The 18,288-nt window shown below is 40.1% G+C and overlaps 1 protein-coding gene across 11 annotated transcripts in view; it reads left to right on the top strand.

Moving 5' to 3' along the window:
* PLEKHA5 (pleckstrin homology domain containing A5) overlaps positions 1 to 18,288 on the top strand; it is a 262,192-nt gene that overhangs the window by 121,581 nt on the left and 122,323 nt on the right. Inside the window, exon 1 of one of the 11 annotated variants that reach the window (XM_086401866.1) lies at positions 15,662 to 16,357. The exons of 9 other annotated variants lie outside the window; for them this stretch is intronic. The gene's annotated coding sequence lies outside the window, so the exon portion shown is untranslated. Of the gene's footprint in view, positions 1 to 15,661; positions 16,358 to 18,288 lie in introns of those variants that run through there. One more of the 11 variants, XM_086401864.1, reaches the window with a different exon arrangement.

The following is an 18,288-nucleotide window of genomic DNA, read 5'->3' as shown; positions in this document are numbered from 1 at the left end:
GTGTCAGCTTCTTACTGCAGTGGCTTCTCTTGGTGCAGAGCACAGGCTGTCGGCACACAAGCTCGGTGGTTGCGGCACATGGGCTCAGTAGTTGCAGCACACGGACTTAGTAGCTCCACAGCATGTGGAATCTTCCTGTATCAGGGATTGAACCTATGTCTCCTGCATCGGCAGAAGGATTCTTTACCACTGAACCACCAGGAAAGCTCCAAATATGGAGTTTTATTTCCAGAACATGTAGAGTTTTAGCACAGAATTGCAAATGTTGCTTGTTCTTTTCCCTTGTTATGTCATACTGTATGGTCTGCCTTCTTGGATGGACCACTCTGGTGCCCCATAGAACCTTCCTGTTAAAACAACAGGGGTAGCAAACAGTCTATTTATTCCATCTTTCTCTTGAGAAGCAAAAACAGCTATAAAGTGATGTTAGAGGGTCCTAAACTACCAAGAAATTTCATTACGGCTCCTCGTGTTAGTAAATAATTAGGTTCTCTTTCATTTGTGATTTAGATCAGAATGCTTTTTAACTTGGCTTTTTCCTAAATGAGCTGGATTTGTGTTGTGAGAATTAATCTGAAATTCAGAATGTAGATTCACATATTAAATCCTAGAATGTTGTATGTAATGAGAAAGATCCCGGATTATATCCAACTGGAGGAAGAATTGTAGAATGCTGTGCTATATTATAGCAGGTTGAAGTACTCCTAATCAGTATCGACTAAATTTAATTGCACGTCTTCCTTCAGATCTTCACGTATTTCATATTACAGCTATATCAGTTATTTTTTAATATTTGTAAAATTCATACAGCATAAAATAAGCCATTTAAAAGCATATGGTTCAGTGGCATTCAGTTTATTCCCAATGGTAGACAGCCATCACCTCTAGGTAGTTTCAAAATAATTTCATCGCCTCAAAAGGAAACCCTGTGCCTAGTAAGCAGTTGCTCCCAATTTCCTCCTCCTCCCCCAATCCCTGGCAGTCATTAATCAGCTTTCTGTGTCTGAATTTAACTTCTCTAAGTATTTCTTATGAATGTAATCATACAGCACGTGACCTTCCGTGTCTGCCTTTTTTCACTTAACGTAATGGTTTTGAGGTTCAGCCATGTTGCAGCATCTTGGCTGAATATTGTTCCACTGTGTGTATGTGGTACGTTTTCTTTACTCATTGACCCCACTGATGGACGTTTGGGTTGTTTCTGCCTTTTGGCTTTTGTGAAGCGTGCCGCTAGAACATTTGTGTACAAGTATTTGTTTGAATTCCTGTCTTCCATTCTTCGGAGTATATATCTAGGAGTTGAATTGGTAAGTAGTAAGGTAATTTTAATTCTGTGTTTAACTTTTTGAGGAATTACTCAACTGTTTTCCATAGCAGCTGAATTTTTACATTCCTGACAATACTACATATTTATGCTGGGCCCTCGAACTGACACTGGGACTTTCAGCTGGAATTCTGAATAATCAGGATGTTTTATCTTTGGGTCCAAAAAAACTAGTATATATTGTTTGTTTGAAATTTTTCAGTGGAAGCCTATGAAAGTGGCCCATATCTAAAGATTGTGTTTCAGTATCCATAGTGTTATGCCATTGATCCTCAGGCATCTGAACAAAAGTTTTAAGAACAGTATTTAAGAAGTGAATGTGCTCTGTTATTTGTTAGGGTATCCGTTCCTTTCATTTTGTCTTTTATATCTAATGTGTAAATAGCATTTTTGAAATATTTAACTGACTTAACAATCAGAGTAGTAATGGACACACAGGTTGCTTTCAGTAGGAAAAGATTCCTGACTAGTAATTTTCAAATGCAGTTTTTTATTTGATTTACGGTAATTTCACTGCATAAGAAAGTACCAACTTTCTGTCCTTCCAGTTTTCAGTTGGATACATCTTTTGTTTCTTTTTCTGTTGGCAGCTTGTGTGTTTGTGTTAGTCACTCAGTCGTGTCTGACTCTTTGCAACCCCATGGATTGTAGCCCACCAGGTTCCTCTGTCCATGGACTTCTCCAGGCAAGAATACGGGATTGGGTTGCCATTTCCTTCTCCAGGGGATCTTTCTGACCAAAGCTGGCAGCTTGATCTGCCTTTGCTTGCTCATTGCTAATGTTTTCCAGTCTCTTACTGCACTGAACTGGTTTCTCCCTGCTGAATTACATTTCGATTGGTTTAAACATGGCTTATTACTTTGTCACAGAATGTGATGGACCCTTTTGGTCCCTACCAATCTGCTGTCCACACATCCCTCCAACTTTCTTCCTGTTGGAGGGAGTCCAGACTTTGTCCTGGTGATTGTTTCTTCCATGTGTTCTGGGAAAGTGAGTCTCCTCAGTCCTAGGGTGTAGATTATAATTATTCTTAGGGAGTTAGTCCTAGGCCGTATGCCAGTGATTGGTCTAAGCTGAAGAACTGTGCCGGTTTTCTTCATTTTCTTTAAAAAAAAAGGAGGGGGCGGCCTAAGACAAGAATTCGTTCCCTTTTTTACAATGAGAGCACGATACTTAGAGCTTCAGTGGCTGCTGTGGAACCATGAGAAAAAAGTAAGGGACTCACAGAGGAGCCCACCCAAGGGCCATGGCATGACTGAGCTTCTGAACTAGTCATCCCAGAGGCCATTCTGCCTCTTCTTGCCATTTGAGATACTGAATTTTTCACTGTTTGAGCAGCTTTTTAAAACAACTATTTAACTTTTTATATTATATTAACGTTTAGCTGATTAACAATATTGTGATAGTTTCAAGTGGACAGCAAAGGGACCCAGCCATACATATACGTGTATCCGTTCTCCCCCAAACCCTACTCCTGTCCAGGCTGCCACATGACACTGAGCAGCATTCCCTTTGCTATACAGTAGGTCCTTGTTGTTAATCCATTTTAAATATAGCACCCAGTTTTAAAACAGTATTTATTGTTAAAATGTAAACCCACTCCAGTATTCTTGCTTGGAAAATCCCACGGATAGAGGAGCCTGGCGGGATACAATTCATGGGGTCGCAAAGAGTCGGACTCAACTGAGTGACTCTGAGCACATTGTTATTTATTTGGCTGTTCCAGGTTGCCACACGTGAGATCTTTGATCTTTGTTATGGCATTCGGTGTTTTAGTTGTGGCTTGTGGGGTCTAGTTCCCTGACCAGGGATCAGATCTTAGCTACTAGACCACAAAGGAAGTCTTAAGCCACTTTTTAATTGAGTATTCTGTTACTGTGCACATCCTAACTCATACCAAAGGATAGATAGAAAATGTTTTGTTAAAATGTGAAGGAAAAAAAAAAAGCAGCTTAGTATACTTCCTAATTCCTACATGTAAAACTCAGGAAATTTTATAGGTAAAAACACCAGCTCTCCAGTGATTCTGAGGCAACCAGAATTTGAGTTTAGGAACCACTGGCCTAGAGCAAATGTCTGAAATTTCTCAGTTATCTGGAACTCTTAATTACTGCTGCTCTTTTTTTGCTGATAATAAAAAAGTATTTGAATTTCACATTTCAGAAGCTAAACTGATGCTGAAACATTGGTTATCAAAGACAGGAAATATATGTGGAAGTATCATTCTTGAATTTGTCCTTTGTTCTCTTTGCCCTGTTTATTTAGCAGCTTTGTTTAGACGTAGCAAGTATTTTATAATTTGGGGAAAGGGATTTTTTTTTTAATTAATTAATTTATTTAGCTGTGTCAGGTCTTACTTGTGGCATGCATGATCTAGTTCCGTGACAAGGAATCGACCCCAGACCCCCGGCACTGGGAACACAGAGGCTTAGCCACTAGACCACCAAGGAAGTCCCTAAAGGGACTTGATGTTGTTGTTAGTTTCTTTCCTATTCTGTTTTATATACCTTGAAAATCACTTTGCCATTTCCTAAATGCATTATCTTACACTGGACTCTTTTGTTATGGAAATCGGACTCGAACCTTTAGGCAAGAGAAATTAGCTGGTTTATATACTCAAACTCTGTAGAAGCCACGGATGCAACTCTGGGGAGTGGCAGTAGGGTTTGGAATCAGTAACGCTTAACTCACTGGCAACCCACTCCGGTACTCTTGCCTGGAAAATCCCATGGATGGGGGAGCCTGGTAGGCTGCAGTCCATGGGGTCGCAAAGAGTCGGACACGACTGAGCGACTTCACTTTCACTTTTCACTTTCGTGCCTTGGAGAAGGAAATGGCAACCCACTTCAGTGTTCTTGCCTGGAGAATCACAGGGACAGCGGAGCCTGGTGGGCTGCCGTCTATGGGGTCACACAGAGTCGGACACGACTGAAGCTACTTAGCAGTAGCAGCAGCAATGCTTAACTCATAGTGTTTTTGTTGCTTTTCTCTGTGTTTGGTCTTATTATCTCAGCCCTTCCTCCACAGCTAGCTGCTGACAGATCCCAGACCCATAGCTTCATCACCCTGGAGGACCCCCTATTGACTGACTATTTTGCAACAAGTTCTGGGCCAGGTACGAGGAATACAGCAAAGAACCAAGACATCCCTGACATCAGTCTAGCGATGGTGACAGAGCTGCGTGGACCCCTGAGTTTAAGGACATAGTCGTTATGTGACATCGGTTGCAGTGAGTTGTAGTAACATTTAGTGGCTAGCTGTGTTATTTGGGAAGTCTATTTGGCTATGATGGGATTGACCTGCTAAAGAGCAGTTTCCCCTTTCAAGTGAAGCATCCTCAGAGTCAAGCCTTCTAGGATTGGAGTCAGGGCCCTAGAATCCTTCCATTTTTCTACTTCCATCTAGCATGAGACTTCCTTTCTCAAGGTTACTTTGTGTCCTGAAGTGGCTGTCATTCCATCCAGGAGAAATAAAACCAGAAGAGCCAAAAAAGCATTCATTGCCTATCTAAGTCAGCTCCCTTTAAGCATCCTTTCCTGGGCCCCACATGGCACCTGTTCACAGCTGTATCTTAGTACTGTGGTCTTACCTGATTACAGGGAAGCCAGGGAAGGTAATCCTTTGTTTGGGGGCATTGCTTCCCGGAATGAAGCTGTATAAGAATGGGAGATTGAGTGGTGGATAACTACACATTGGTAGTTCCCAGAGGTCGGCTGTATTGAGAGCTCACTGGCACGTTTTCACTCAGAATCTAAACAGGAATATTAACTATTGTTGTTCAGTCTCTCAGTCATGTCTGACTCTTTGTGACCCCATGGACAGGCCCATCCTTCCCATCTCCTGGAGCTTGCTCAAACTCATGTCCATTGAGTTGGTGATGCCATCCAACCATCTCATCCTCTATCATCCCCTTCTCCTACCTTCAGTCTTTCCCAGCATCAGAATTTTTTCCAAAGAGTCAGCTCTTTGCATCGGGTGGCTAAAGTATTGGAGCTTTAGTAGCTTCAGCGTCAGTCCTTCCAGTGAATATTCTGGGTTGATTTCCTTTAGGATTGACTGGTTTGAGCTCCTTGCTGTCCAAGGGACTCTCAAAAGTCTTCTCCAACACCACAGTTCAGAAGCATCAATTCTTCTGCGCTCAGCCTTCTTTATGGTCCAACTGTCACGTCTATGCAGGACTACTAGAAAATCTGTAACTTTGGCTATGCGGACCTTTGTTGGTAAAGTGATGTCCTGCTTTTCAGTACACTCTCTAGGTTTGTCATAGCTTTCCTTCAAGGAGCAGGCGTCTTAATTTCATGGGTGCAGTCACTGTATGCAGTGATTTTTGGAGCCCAAGAAAATAAAGTCTGTCACTGTTTCCATTTTTTCCCCATCTATTTGTCATGAACTGAGTCAGCTTGTTTTCAAATCAGTATCATATCTCATCTTCCTTCCCATTCATTTGTTGACTCATTCATCTCCAGACAGTGGAAGCCCACTTAGACGCCAGCTTCATACTCTATTTGTGCTGGTGAGCTTGTTAGTATAAGTCCTATTTTTCAGTAAACAAACTTGCTATATGGGAAAATCCACTTCCTCAGGGGCATTTGTGAAAAATCCAAACCTTCACCAACCCCTGTTTGATTAATCTTTGATCATAACTCCTCCTTAGCAACTCCTCATGGCCTTCTACGTGACACCCAGGCTCCTTTGTCTGCTGTTCACACCTTCAACCCTGCTCTTCACCCAGCTTTCTGAACACCCACTTTCTAAACCACTGCATTATGACTGGGCCGGACATCAGCAGTGTCATTTTTACTACAGTAGTTTTTCATCATGACTTTTCTGTTTCCTACCCTCCTGATTCTACCTGTTCTCTATGCATTTAGGCTCAAAGTTCATGTACATTTGTCTCTGCTTTTTTGATCCATGTGTCTTTCAGAACAATAATTGTAGTTGCTTGCTGTTGCTAAGTCGCTTCAGTCATGTCCGACTCTGTGCGACCCCATAGATGGCAGCCCACCAGGCTCCCCTGTCCCTGGGATTCTCCAGGCAAGAACACTGGAGTGGGTTGCCATTTCCTTCTCTGTGTAGTTGCTTAATGAGCTCTAATTATGTGTCAAATACTTCTATAAAGGCTTTAATGCTTGCATTCATCTAGTCCTTGTAAAGATCCTATGAGGAAGATGCTACTGTTACACCATTTTAGTGATGAATGGCACAGAAGAGGTACAACAGTTTTCCTAAGGCCTGATCTAAGATTCTGACCTAGACAGTCTGGTTCCAGAATCCATTTATGTTAGAGCATCTCATATTCTTCAGTTCAGTTCAGTTCAGTTGCTCAGTTGTGTCAACTCTTCGAGACCCCATGAATTGCAGCACGCCATGCCTCCCTGTCCATCCCCAACTCCTGGAGTTCACTCAGACTCACGTCCATCAAGTCAGTGATGCCATCCAGCCATCTCATCCTCTGTCGTCCCCTTCTCCTCCTGCCCCCAATCCCTCCCAGCATCAGAGTCTTTTCCAGTGAGTCAACTCTTCGCATGAGGTGGCCAAAACACTGGAGTTTTCAGCTTTAGCATCATTCCTTCCAAAGAACACCCAGGGCTGATCTCCTTCAGGATGGACTGGTTGGATCTCCTTGTAGTCCAAGGGACTCTCAAGAGTCTTCTCCAACACCACAGTTCAAAAGCATCAATTTTTCGGCTCTCAGCCTTCTTCACAGTCCAAGTCTCACATCCATACATGACCACAGGAAAAACCATAGCCTTGACTAGACAGACCTTCGTTGGCAAAGTAATGTCTCTGCTTTTCAGTATGCTATCTAGGTTGGTCATAACTTTCCTTCCAAGGAGTAAGCGTCTTTTCATTTCATGGCTGCAGTCACCATCTGCAGTGATTTTGGAGCCCCCAAAAATAAAGTCTGACACTGTTTCCACTGTTTCCCCATCTATTTCCCATGAAGTGATGGGACCATGGATGGTCCCATGATCCATGGAATCATGGATGCCATGATCTTCGTTTTCTGAACATTGAGCTTTAAGCCAACTTTTTCACTCTCCACTTTCACTTTCATCAAGAGGCTTTTTAGTTCCTCTTCACTTTCTGCCATAAGGGTGGTGTCATCATCTTCTTACTGATGTATTATTTATGTTGCAGTTCTTACTTAGTCACCAAGTTGTGTCTGACTCTTTTGCAGCCCCATGGACTGTAGCCCGCCAGGGTCCTCTGTCCATGGGATTTCCCAGGCGAGGATCCTCGAGTGGGTTGCCATTTCCTTCTCCATATGTATTAATAGTTACTTACCAACAACTAGTTTTGACATTTCAGTTCTTTTTTGTTTACTTCTCCTGCAGGAGCCAAGCAAATGTTTCTTCTACAGAAGAAGTAATATCCTCAATAAGCATTTGTCAAATGAATTTTTTAAAAATCCACTAATAATAGCCAAGGAAATTAAATCTCAGCCCAGGTTGTTTGATTTTTCTTTTCAACACTAGATAGCGGTATATATAACATTTCCAGTGAACTTCTGAAATAAGGTATTCTCATTTAAAAGAAAGGAAAAAACATATAGGCTAAGGAATTTGTACAAATGAGGTATAAAAACAGACAAAGGAATTATGTACCCCTTCATTGCCAGAAATGTAATTGTAGAAGTGTAGCATGGACGGAGAAAGCAATGGCACCCCACTCCATTACTTTTGCCTGGAAAATCCCATGGACGGAGGAGCCTGGCAGGCTGCAGTTCATGGGGTCGCTGAGAGTCCTATACAACTAAATGACTTCACTTTCACTTTTCACTTTCATGCTTTGGAGAAGGCAATGGCAACCCACTCCAGTGTTCTTGCCTGGAGAATCCCAGGGACAGGGGAGCCTGGTGGGCTGCTGTCTGTGGGGTCGCACAGAGTTGGACATGACTGAAGTGACTTAGCAGCAGCAGCAAGTTAAAACTGTTTTGTTTTTTAAGGGAGATAACTCATACCTCGAACTTGGCAGATGGTCTTGGAGTTGTTGCCACAAGACCACCTGATTGTGTGTGTGTTATATAATCATGATGAGAAAAGGATGACTTGGGAGGACCCTTCATTGAGTCAGTTGCATATGTTAAAAGTCTCTTTGGTCCCCAGGCTATGTCTCAATTATGAATCTGCATAATGGATTTCACCCTGTTACGTGGTGGTGAAACCTTTAAGAACATGCATCTTTTCTACCCTCTTTGCAAGTGAGCAATACGCCTATTGAGTTAATGAAGCCAACGCACAAAGCAGCCATTATAATAAGTTTCTCTGAGGCCTGTTTTTTTGATGATAATGAGACTGGTGACATTGTCATATGTTTGATTCTATTCTTGCATCAAAAACAGACCATGTATCCTCCAGGCAGATGGCTTAAGTGTAGAATCGACCTAGTACTTGAATAATAGATGTTTTGTTGGTACATCAGGCTTTTATAGAAAACTAATTAGAGTTTATGGTTTCTTTAAGAATGAAAATCAATCTATATCCAAGTAGAGTATAAGTCACAAACTATCGTTCAAAACTATACATTTATCCAGAATTGAAGTTAGGACCTTGACAAGGAAACTAGATGTATATTAGTGAGCATTGCATTTTTAAAGTATACAAAATCAGTTAAGTTTTCATACTATATTTATGGCAGGCATATACTTTGACCTGGAACCTTTCTAGAATTTTATTGGTTACAGTTAAAATACAGTTACAGATTCCAGAGCCTATTAAAAAAAATTGACTACTCAGAATCCATTTTTCCCCTATCAAGAGAAAACACCCAGAGATAGTTTGGGTGTTCACGTATTCAAAGGAGATATAAATATAACCAGACATTTCACCTGGCTCAGAAGTTGAGACATCATTTGATAGTTGTGAACGGGAAGGAAGATAGTCAAGTTTTAATGCCTGCATCATTGTTGCCTTTTAGAGTGTCTCTCTCATTTGGGTTTTTATTTAGTTTTATCAATCTGTAAAATTATTAGTCCACTTTCCATGAGTATATTTTTGTTGTTGTTTAGTTATGTTCTATTTATTTTGCAGAATAGCTTATAAACATCTCTATTGACAGAGTCTTTGAAATGTAGGTGTGTATGACTGCAGATTTTTTGGTCATGATATTTGTTCCTGATATATACTGCATCTTGAATGAAGGAGACTGGAGGAAATCTCTCCAAGGAGATAACATTTGAGGTGGACCAAAAAGGTGTACAAATAAATTGTTGAGATACACAAATTACGACACAGTTTATAAGGAGGAAGTCATAGCTACCAATCTCACACAAAAAGTGGAAACAGTTTTGAAAGGATCAGAAGATATAAAGTGATTATAAAATGGCTGAATCAGTATCTTATTAACTGGCCTTTAAGGGCCAAGTTGCTCATTGATGACCTGAGAGATATTTTCAAATTAGAAGGTTTCAAGTCTTGTTAGTAAGCAAGTATATTTAGTAGCTACCACTCCCTGGGGAAAAAACTCTTGTGGTATGACGGACTTTTTTGTTATAATTGGTTCCTTCCTAAGCAGGTATTTGTGGATTAATCTGATTCTTAAATCATTTAGCTCTTTCAACTACATTTTCAGAATTTGCTGTGTTATGAAATTTTAACCCTAATAGAAAACCTAACTGGTTGCATGGAACAACCCTTGAACATTTTGAAGGTAGTGAATCAAGAATATCTGAACTGTTAGGTCATTGTCAAGTTTGGGTTGACACTCGTAGTGATTCTCTTCCTATATTCATAGTGATTGTCTTCCTTTGTGGTGTCGAGTTTGTTTCTGTCCTGACCTTCAGGTGATGTAGTTACCTGTGCAGTACGCTCGTGGAACGTTTGGAATCTACCTCAGGCTATCACTTGCTGTGAGTGTTCAGCTTCTGTGAGTTAATTTGCTCTTTGCCTGATTTTCACCTTTTAAGAGAAGATAATGAGGATAATGCTACTAAAAGACGCTTGCTCCTTGGAAAAAAAGCTATGACAAACCTAGACAGCATATTAGAAAGCAGAGACATTACTTTGCCAACAAAGGTCCGTCTAGTCAAGGCTATGGTTTTTCCAGTAGTCATGTATGGATGTGAGAGTTGGACCGTAAAGAAAGCTGAGCGCTGACGAATTGATGCTTTTGAACTGTGGTGTTGGAGAAGACTCTTGAGAGTCCCTTGGACTGCAAGGAGATCCAACCAGTTAATCCTAAAGGAAATCAGTCCTGAATATTCATTGGAAGGACTGATGCTGAAGCTGAAGCTCCAATACTTTGGTCACCTGATGGGAAGAGTCGACAAATTGGAAAAGATCCTGATACTGGGAAAGACTGAAGGCAGGAGGAGAAGGGGATGACAGAGGATGAGATGGTTGGATGGTGTCACTGACTCAATGGACATGAGTTTGAGCAAGCTCTGTGAGATGGTGAAGGACAGGGAAGCCTGGAATGCTGCAGTCCTTGGGGGTCTCAAAGAGTCAGACATGATTGAGCAACATGAATAGCAACAACAAAGGTAGGAGAGACAGCATATTTTTGAATTAAAGTCAGTCCTTCACCTCCAAGGATTCTGTATCTGCTGATTCAAGTAACTGTGAATCGAAAATATTGGAGAGGGGGGATTTCAAAAAGTACCAAAGAGCAAACCTTGAATTTGCCTGTTTACATAACATTTACAATGTATCAGGTATTGTAAGTAATCTGCAGATGATTTAAAATATACTGGAGACTGTGCAGCATACTGTGCCATCTTATATAAGGGTCTTGAGAGTCCATGAATTTGGGGATGGATGGTGTGCTGGAACCAAGACCATGAAGATACTGAAGCACGACTGTATTTTTAATTTACTTTTGTAATCAGTGCTGCCTTGAGGTTTCTCTTTAAGTCGTGAAGATATGGTGGCTGATGTGCCAAGATGAATTAATTTGGAAATTTGGGAGAAAGGAAAACGAGGCTGTAAGCACTCTGACTTTCCCTCTGTAAACTATATGCCTGTGTACCTTCTGTCTGGATATTTATAGCCTTTATAATATTCCTGATGCACATGTGCTAAGTAGCTTCAGTTGTGTCTGACTCTTTGCAACCCCACAGACTGCAGCCTGCCAGGCTCCTCTGTCCATGGGGTTCTCCAGGCAAGATACTGGAATGGGTTGCCATGCTCTCCCCCAGGGGATATTTCTCACCCAGGGATGGAACCCCAATCTCTTAAGTCTCCTGCATTGCCAGGTGGGTTCTTTACCATTAGCGCCACCTGGGAAGCCCAATATTCCTTATAATAAATTAATAAATGTTAAGTAACTGTTTCTGTGAGTTCTGTGAGCTTCTCAAGCTAATCAGTCAAACCTGAGATGAGGGTCATTTGAACCTGATGTATAGCCAGGGGTCAGAAGCAGGGATAACCTGGATTTGTGATGGTATCTAGAGTGGGGGCAGTCTTGTGCGACTGAGCCTTCAACCTGTGGGTCTACCGCTGTCTCAGGTAGACACATAATTGCCCGGTAGCTTAGAAGAACTATGCATCGTTGAGTATGTGGCTGTGGGTTTCTCGTTGTAGTGGTATTTTTCTGACCTGGAAGTTTTGCATTAAGTGACCTGGGAGATAAAACTCAGTTACCAAGTGATGGGACATTTCAGTGCTTTGCATTAGCCAGCACTATGAGACAGTATGGAAAAAAACACGGGTAGGTCTGTTTCTCATCTATTAAAAAGAGCTTCATCTTTGGGTGCTAGTGATGAGTAAGCTAGCATCAAATTATAGAGACAGTTGGGTGCTCGATCAAGTCATTTGAATTCATGCCTGACTTGCAAAGTGAAGGCTGGGGAACCAGGTCACATAGTTTGGGGTCCATGGTGGCATTTTTAAGAACAGAGTGGTCAAGAGTTTTAAATGCCACTAAGTGAAGTGAGAACTGAAAAATGATAGTTATCACAACTGAATCCTCAGTCATTATCACAAACAGCCCTAAAGAGTGTTCTGAATGAAGCACATGACTTGGTGGCAAATACTTTGCAGGCCCTCACTGGACTGTTTTTCTGTGGCTTTCTAACAAAGCATGGTTCCTGCCCTACAGCACAGAGATACATGAAAAGAGAATCAGTATGGATTGAGATTTAGGCTTCTCTACTGATTTGAAGACACTTAATAGCTCCAGCAAACAATGGGGCATATATCCACAATCTCCCTTAGCTTCCTGTCCTAAAAATATGGTGTGGGCAGAATCGTAAAAAGCTAAATTAGCCATCCCTGGCTTTGGGGAAAAGCAGGGCAAAATCTCACCAGGTGCTTGTGAGAATTGCCCTATTGGTATGCTTCCCCCCCCCCCCCCCGCCCCTCTGTTAATTGGGTGCCTTTTGTAGGTGTCAAGTTTAGATTGCATCTTAAATTTGTGCTTTCACAACTACTGGTACCTCTAACTGCAATGTCCTCTGGAAAGAGTTCCTCCGCTGTCATTTACTGTCCTCTGCTAAACCTCTTCCAGATCCCCCCAGGCAGTTAGCCACTTCCTCTTCTGTTCTCTGCAAATCAGGTTACGTTATAATGATCTGTTTACAGCTCTCTCTGTCCTAGTAAACTGTCAATTCCAGGCTGTTCTGGCCTTGAGAGGAGGGACCTTATCTAATTCCCCCTTTTATGTTCCTTGCCCAAGAACCCCGTTTTCCCTGTGGAAGTCCTGTAAACCGTGGTGGGATAGCAGAGGGGCTGAGCCTCCCAGGTCCTAGAGAAATAATGCTGAGTGCTGGTAACTTTGTAAACCAAACGCTCCGTCAGCTTGTTAGTTCTTGGAGTTCCTGGTAATCTGGTCAGTTTGTTAGTTCTTGAGTTCACGGTGTTCCTGGTAATCTTTCAGAGTCTCTTGACAGATCTCTGCTGCTTCATTATTGCTTTCTCTTGGCAGCTGTATGTAGCACCACCAAGGCACTGCAATTCTGTAAACATATTATAAGTGTTAGTCACTCAGTCATATCTGACTCTTTGCACCCCATGGACTATAACCTGTCAGGCTGCTCTATCCATGGGATTCTCCAGGCAAGAATACTGGTGTGGGTTGCCATTTCCTTATGCTGCCATTTAATTACAGAAATGTCTGCCTTCAGAGGTGATAATTTTATAGCATATACAACAATGACTACACCTAAGCCAGATCTACTAGAAAAATATATAGCTTCCTTCTTAGTAGATTTGATAAGTGTTTTGTTATGCCTGCCCTGATGATGTGAACAGTTGAAGACTTTATTACATAACACAAGGTCACATTGGCTTAGGGTAGGAGTAATAAGCTTACTACATTCTAACCTTCATATATTGTGCTTAAAGGTTGTTATCGTTTGTGTCATTTAATAGGGACTGTCCTTTGCTTTCAGAACTATAGCAAAAGTTATTTTGTTAACTTTTCTTTGATGTCTTCAAGAATGGGTTTTGTTTTCATTTTTAGTGTGAGAAGTTTAAACAGAGACTAATTGAGATTCACAAAACCTTCACTTTCAAAAAAAAAAAAATAGGACAGATCCATGAATGACTGACTACTATTCTAAAACATATGCAAACCCTTCTGGTTATAGCAAACTGCTTCGGCTTGCTTGTCTATATTTCAAGCTATGTGATGAAACAATTTTGTTTTCTCAACTTGAAATGCTATTTTTAATTTCTGTTATTGCAGTTTCATATGAAAGGAGTGTTTTTTTTTTTTTTTTAGCACTGGTTATGTTACATGCTAGGTTAATTGTAAGACAACTCACTTTGAGGTATCTTCACATTTTTGTGTCATTAGCATGCTAACAAGATATTTTCAGTACATCTTATAAAAATAAGACTTATAAAAGTCGTATTAAGAATCACTTTTTAGTTGAAGGGCATGAAATGCAGAAGAGACATGATTGGTCATCAAATATGAGTTAACATTTAATTAAACACTTGTTATGTGGTAGGCATGATTCCAATTGCTTTACATGGGTTTTCTCATTTAATTCTCACAAAAATCCCGTGAGGATTGAATTGTTATCTTTATTTTCCCTATAAGGAAATTGAAGCGTAGAGAGGCCAACTAACTTGCCTGTGGTCTGAAAACTGCTGGAAGGAGAGCTGGTCTTAGTCATCTGACTCCAGACCTTACATGCTTGTAGACTTTAACTGGACTGCTTCCGTGTTAACAAGCTCATGAAGAGAGCCTTAACCTCACTTGCAACTAAAACACACAAACACACAATTAAAGCTGTATTTTCTGTTAGATTTGCAAGGAAGAAAAATAATTGTCAGTATCCTTTATGTGGGAAAGAAGTATAATGTATTAAATTATAAATATAAGTTGTTACCTCTTTTTGGAGTGTCAAAGAGGCAAATGTTGAAAACACACACATGCTTTGACCTATCTGCGTCATTTCTAAGGATTACCCTGCACAGATAAACACAAGAAAGCACAAAGGTATCTAGGCTACCTTAAGCACTGTTCATAACAAAAAGTTTTTAATTAAGTGTCTAGTAGGAATTAGCTTTAGATCAATGTGATAGGCAGCCATCATGAAAAGAAAAGTTAAGAATATAGTTACTGACATGGAAAACTGACCATGGCGTATTAATGAGTTTTTAAAAGCAGATTGCAAAACAACATACATAGTTTGATTTCCTTATATTGAATAAATATGTGTTTATATACACAAACTCTGGTCGAAAAGATTGTTCACCAGAATGTTAACTGGTGTTAACAGCTGGTATCTTTCCTGCTAAATGGTATAACTTAGTGATCAGATGTATGGGTTTTAAGTCCTGCTCAGTCACTTACTGGACTTCCCAGGTGGCTCAGCGGTAAATAAGTCGCCTGCCAGTGCAGAAAATGTGGATTTGATCAAGTGGGTTGAAAGACCTACTTGAAGAGGAAATGGCAACCTACTCCAGTGTTCTTACCTGGGAAATTCCATGGGCAGAGGAGCCTGGTGGGCTATATAGTCCATGGGATCATAAAAGAGCAGGACACAGCTTAGCGACTAAAAAACAACAGCAACAGTCACTTACTAGCATTGTGGCGAGGCAAGTTCCCTAACTTCTCTGTGCCTCAGTCTTTTCCATAAAATGCGGATAATTACAGATACTAGATGGTTGGGTTCTGAGGCTCAGCTGAGATTGTAAAGTGCTTGACATAATATGTGAGCATTCATTATCATTATTATCATCATCATTTTAGGTAATAGAACTGAAGGCAGTTTTAACTTTTTTTTTTTTATAGGAGTATTTTAGGGCTTCCCAAGTGGCACTATTGGTAAAGAACCCACCTACCAGTCCCTGGGTCTGGAAGATCCCCTGGAGGAGGAAATGGCAACCCATTCCAGTATTCTTGCTTGGAGAATCCCATGGACAGAGGAGCCTGGTGGGCTGCGGTCCATGGGGTCGCAAAAGAGTCGGACACGACTGAACAACTAACACTACTACCATAGTTCCTTTACAATGCTGTGTGGTTTCTGCTGTACAGCAGAGTGAATCAGCCACACATACACATACATTCCCTCTGTCTTGGATTCTCTTCCCATTTAGGTCACCACAGTTTTAGCTTTCTTTGTACCTTTTATTGGCTGAATTTTTTGAAATATGGATCAACTTTGGAAACAACAGCAACCCAAAAAAATGTTTTGAAAGGAATCACTTGAATAGGTTTGCTTATAGTTTTAACAGAAAATGTCTATTTGAGAGCTAAGGTTATTTAAAAATCCTCACAACACTCTTCACAAGCCGTTGGCAGCCACGTATGCTGGTATTTTACCCTGTGCTGTGTGCCAACTTGAAGGGAACTGAAATCATATTCTACTCCTCTGGCTGGAAGGCGTACAGAATCACAACAAACTGTTCGAGAGAAGCTGCCTCAATCTGCGGCTGCAGTGACATGTTGGCGTGACGTCAGCCCAGTGTCAGACTGGCAGGGTGGCAAGCAGTCCGCCGGCCACAGTGCGTTTCCTGAGGGCTTGGTCCCCAGGGCGCTCATCTGGGAGCCGCTCAAGACAAAGCAGCATAGTCAGAGTCTGCTTTTCCTTCCAGTATCCCCTCTGCCTGTAGTTGAATGTAATTTTGATGGAGGCTGGTGAGTAATGCCTGTTACTTTAATATGTAATAATAAATAGCTGATGGCTAAATGAGCAGTAGTTCTTTTCTCAGTTAATGAGCCTGTGGTAAGGAAGCTTTAGAGCCCTAGTGCCAGGATTTACTTATTATAAATACTTCTATAACTAGAAGTATTGTATTCTTAGAGAAATGTAAATACATTGTGAGGTTTTTTCAAATGACTAAAGCATTTGAAGATGTAATCTTCCTTTTGGTCTCTCCTTAACTTGAAGCTACATAAATGCACAGTGGTTGCAAATTGCCTGAAAGCCTAAGGATTTTCATTCATTTATTTTTTTTAACTTATTCCGAGGAGAAACTTGATTTTTTGTTTTGTTTCTCACTTCACAAGAAAGAAATGAATAAATTCTCAGAAGTTCCTTTAGAGATGTTAACAATGCTCGTTACATAATACTTTTAATAAAAAGTATATCACTAGTCTGAACTAATTAACAATTAGCTGAAACAGCTCTTTAATTCTTTAATTATTTGGGGTTATTTCAGCAATGTGATTCAAAATAGGAATCTTCATTTATGAGCCTAAAATTTAAGAGCAGTAAGTTACTACTGCCTTTGATTATAAAGGATGGCAACATGCCTTTTAAAAATTTATTTCTTTTTGCAATATTAATTCATGTCTTTGAATTGCACTATAGAAATTGAGTTAGTTTTGAAATCATTAGTTTCAGAAGATTGGGTAAAAGTGTGTGTATGTATGTTTGAGTAACTATATTTTGCTTTTCTCCCCCTCCCTTTCGAGTGAAGGAATGACATTTTTATTTCATACTGTTTATATAGAATAAACTGAAGCCTTAAAAATCTTAGGCTTTATCATTTCTGGCATAATTCTTCTCTTGAAAGTTCAATCGCAGCCTTATTATTTCAAGGTCTTTTGGAGAATTTTCAAAGTTTTCTCTTAACAGTCACTTTTTACTTTGTATGTCTAGTTGAGGAAAAGACAATATAGAAATTCTTTATAGATAATGTTGAATATTTTCACATCAGTTTTTTGAAGCAAATAAAGAATTAAACTATCTGCACGTATTTTCTTTTACATGAATAGGATAGTTATTGAGAGGAAATGATCAAAATCAGTTTTTTATGTACAGATGTACAAAAATATCAATAACTGCCTTATTATGACTCCTAATACATTATACTTCTATATTTTTAGAAACAGAGAGATATAGAAGTGGGGTTTCAGCTTCATTTTGTTTGACTTGACAGGCTTAATTAAAGATCCATTTTTTTCCATAAGTTGTAGAATTTTCAAATTCTGCCCAAATCTAGAAGCTTTAAGTATATAGAGAACTCATTAATATTTTTATTGCTTTTAAAATTTATCTCAAATGTACTTAAACTATTTTAACATGGTTTTAAAATAGCCAATATTTTAATCAGTAAGTTACTGTAGTAATGATGAATTGAAATATATTGGGTATGCATTCTTAACAATGATGTTTTTGAGGCATTATGACCTCAGAGGTCACTGACCTAAATACCACTAGAGTTCAAGTCAAGAGAAGCTACTTTAACTTTTTTGTATGAACAGGAAATTAAATCTGACAAAAGAAGGGAGGATGAGCAGAGCTTGGGGTGGGGGTCAGGGGGATAACCTGAAATTGACATAAAAGCCTGACTCAACTCTGAAGCACTGGGAATAAAGTACTTGTCTGTTCATGAATAAGGTGTTCTTTGAGGAACTCATTCCCAAAAATACTGAAGCCTGGTGGTAAAATATGACTGTGGTATTCTTCAAGTTTGAGATTTGGCTTGGTCCACTCAGATGGAACAGTATTCTGAAGCCCATTATAGTCTTGAACTATATTTTTGTTTCATAGTGGTGGAGAGTACAAAACTTCGTGCATAATAAATATTTAATGAATGTTTGAGCATGAATAAATGAATTGA

Source organism: Bos grunniens, chromosome 5, assembly GCF_055505025.1.
Source record: "Bos grunniens cultivar Pamir isolate PY7600 chromosome 5, Bosgru_T2T1.0, whole genome shotgun sequence".
Lineage (NCBI taxonomy): Eukaryota > Metazoa > Chordata > Mammalia > Artiodactyla > Bovidae > Bos > Bos grunniens.
Note: the sequence above shows the minus strand (reverse complement) of the source record. Positions and strands in the feature narration are given on the sequence as shown.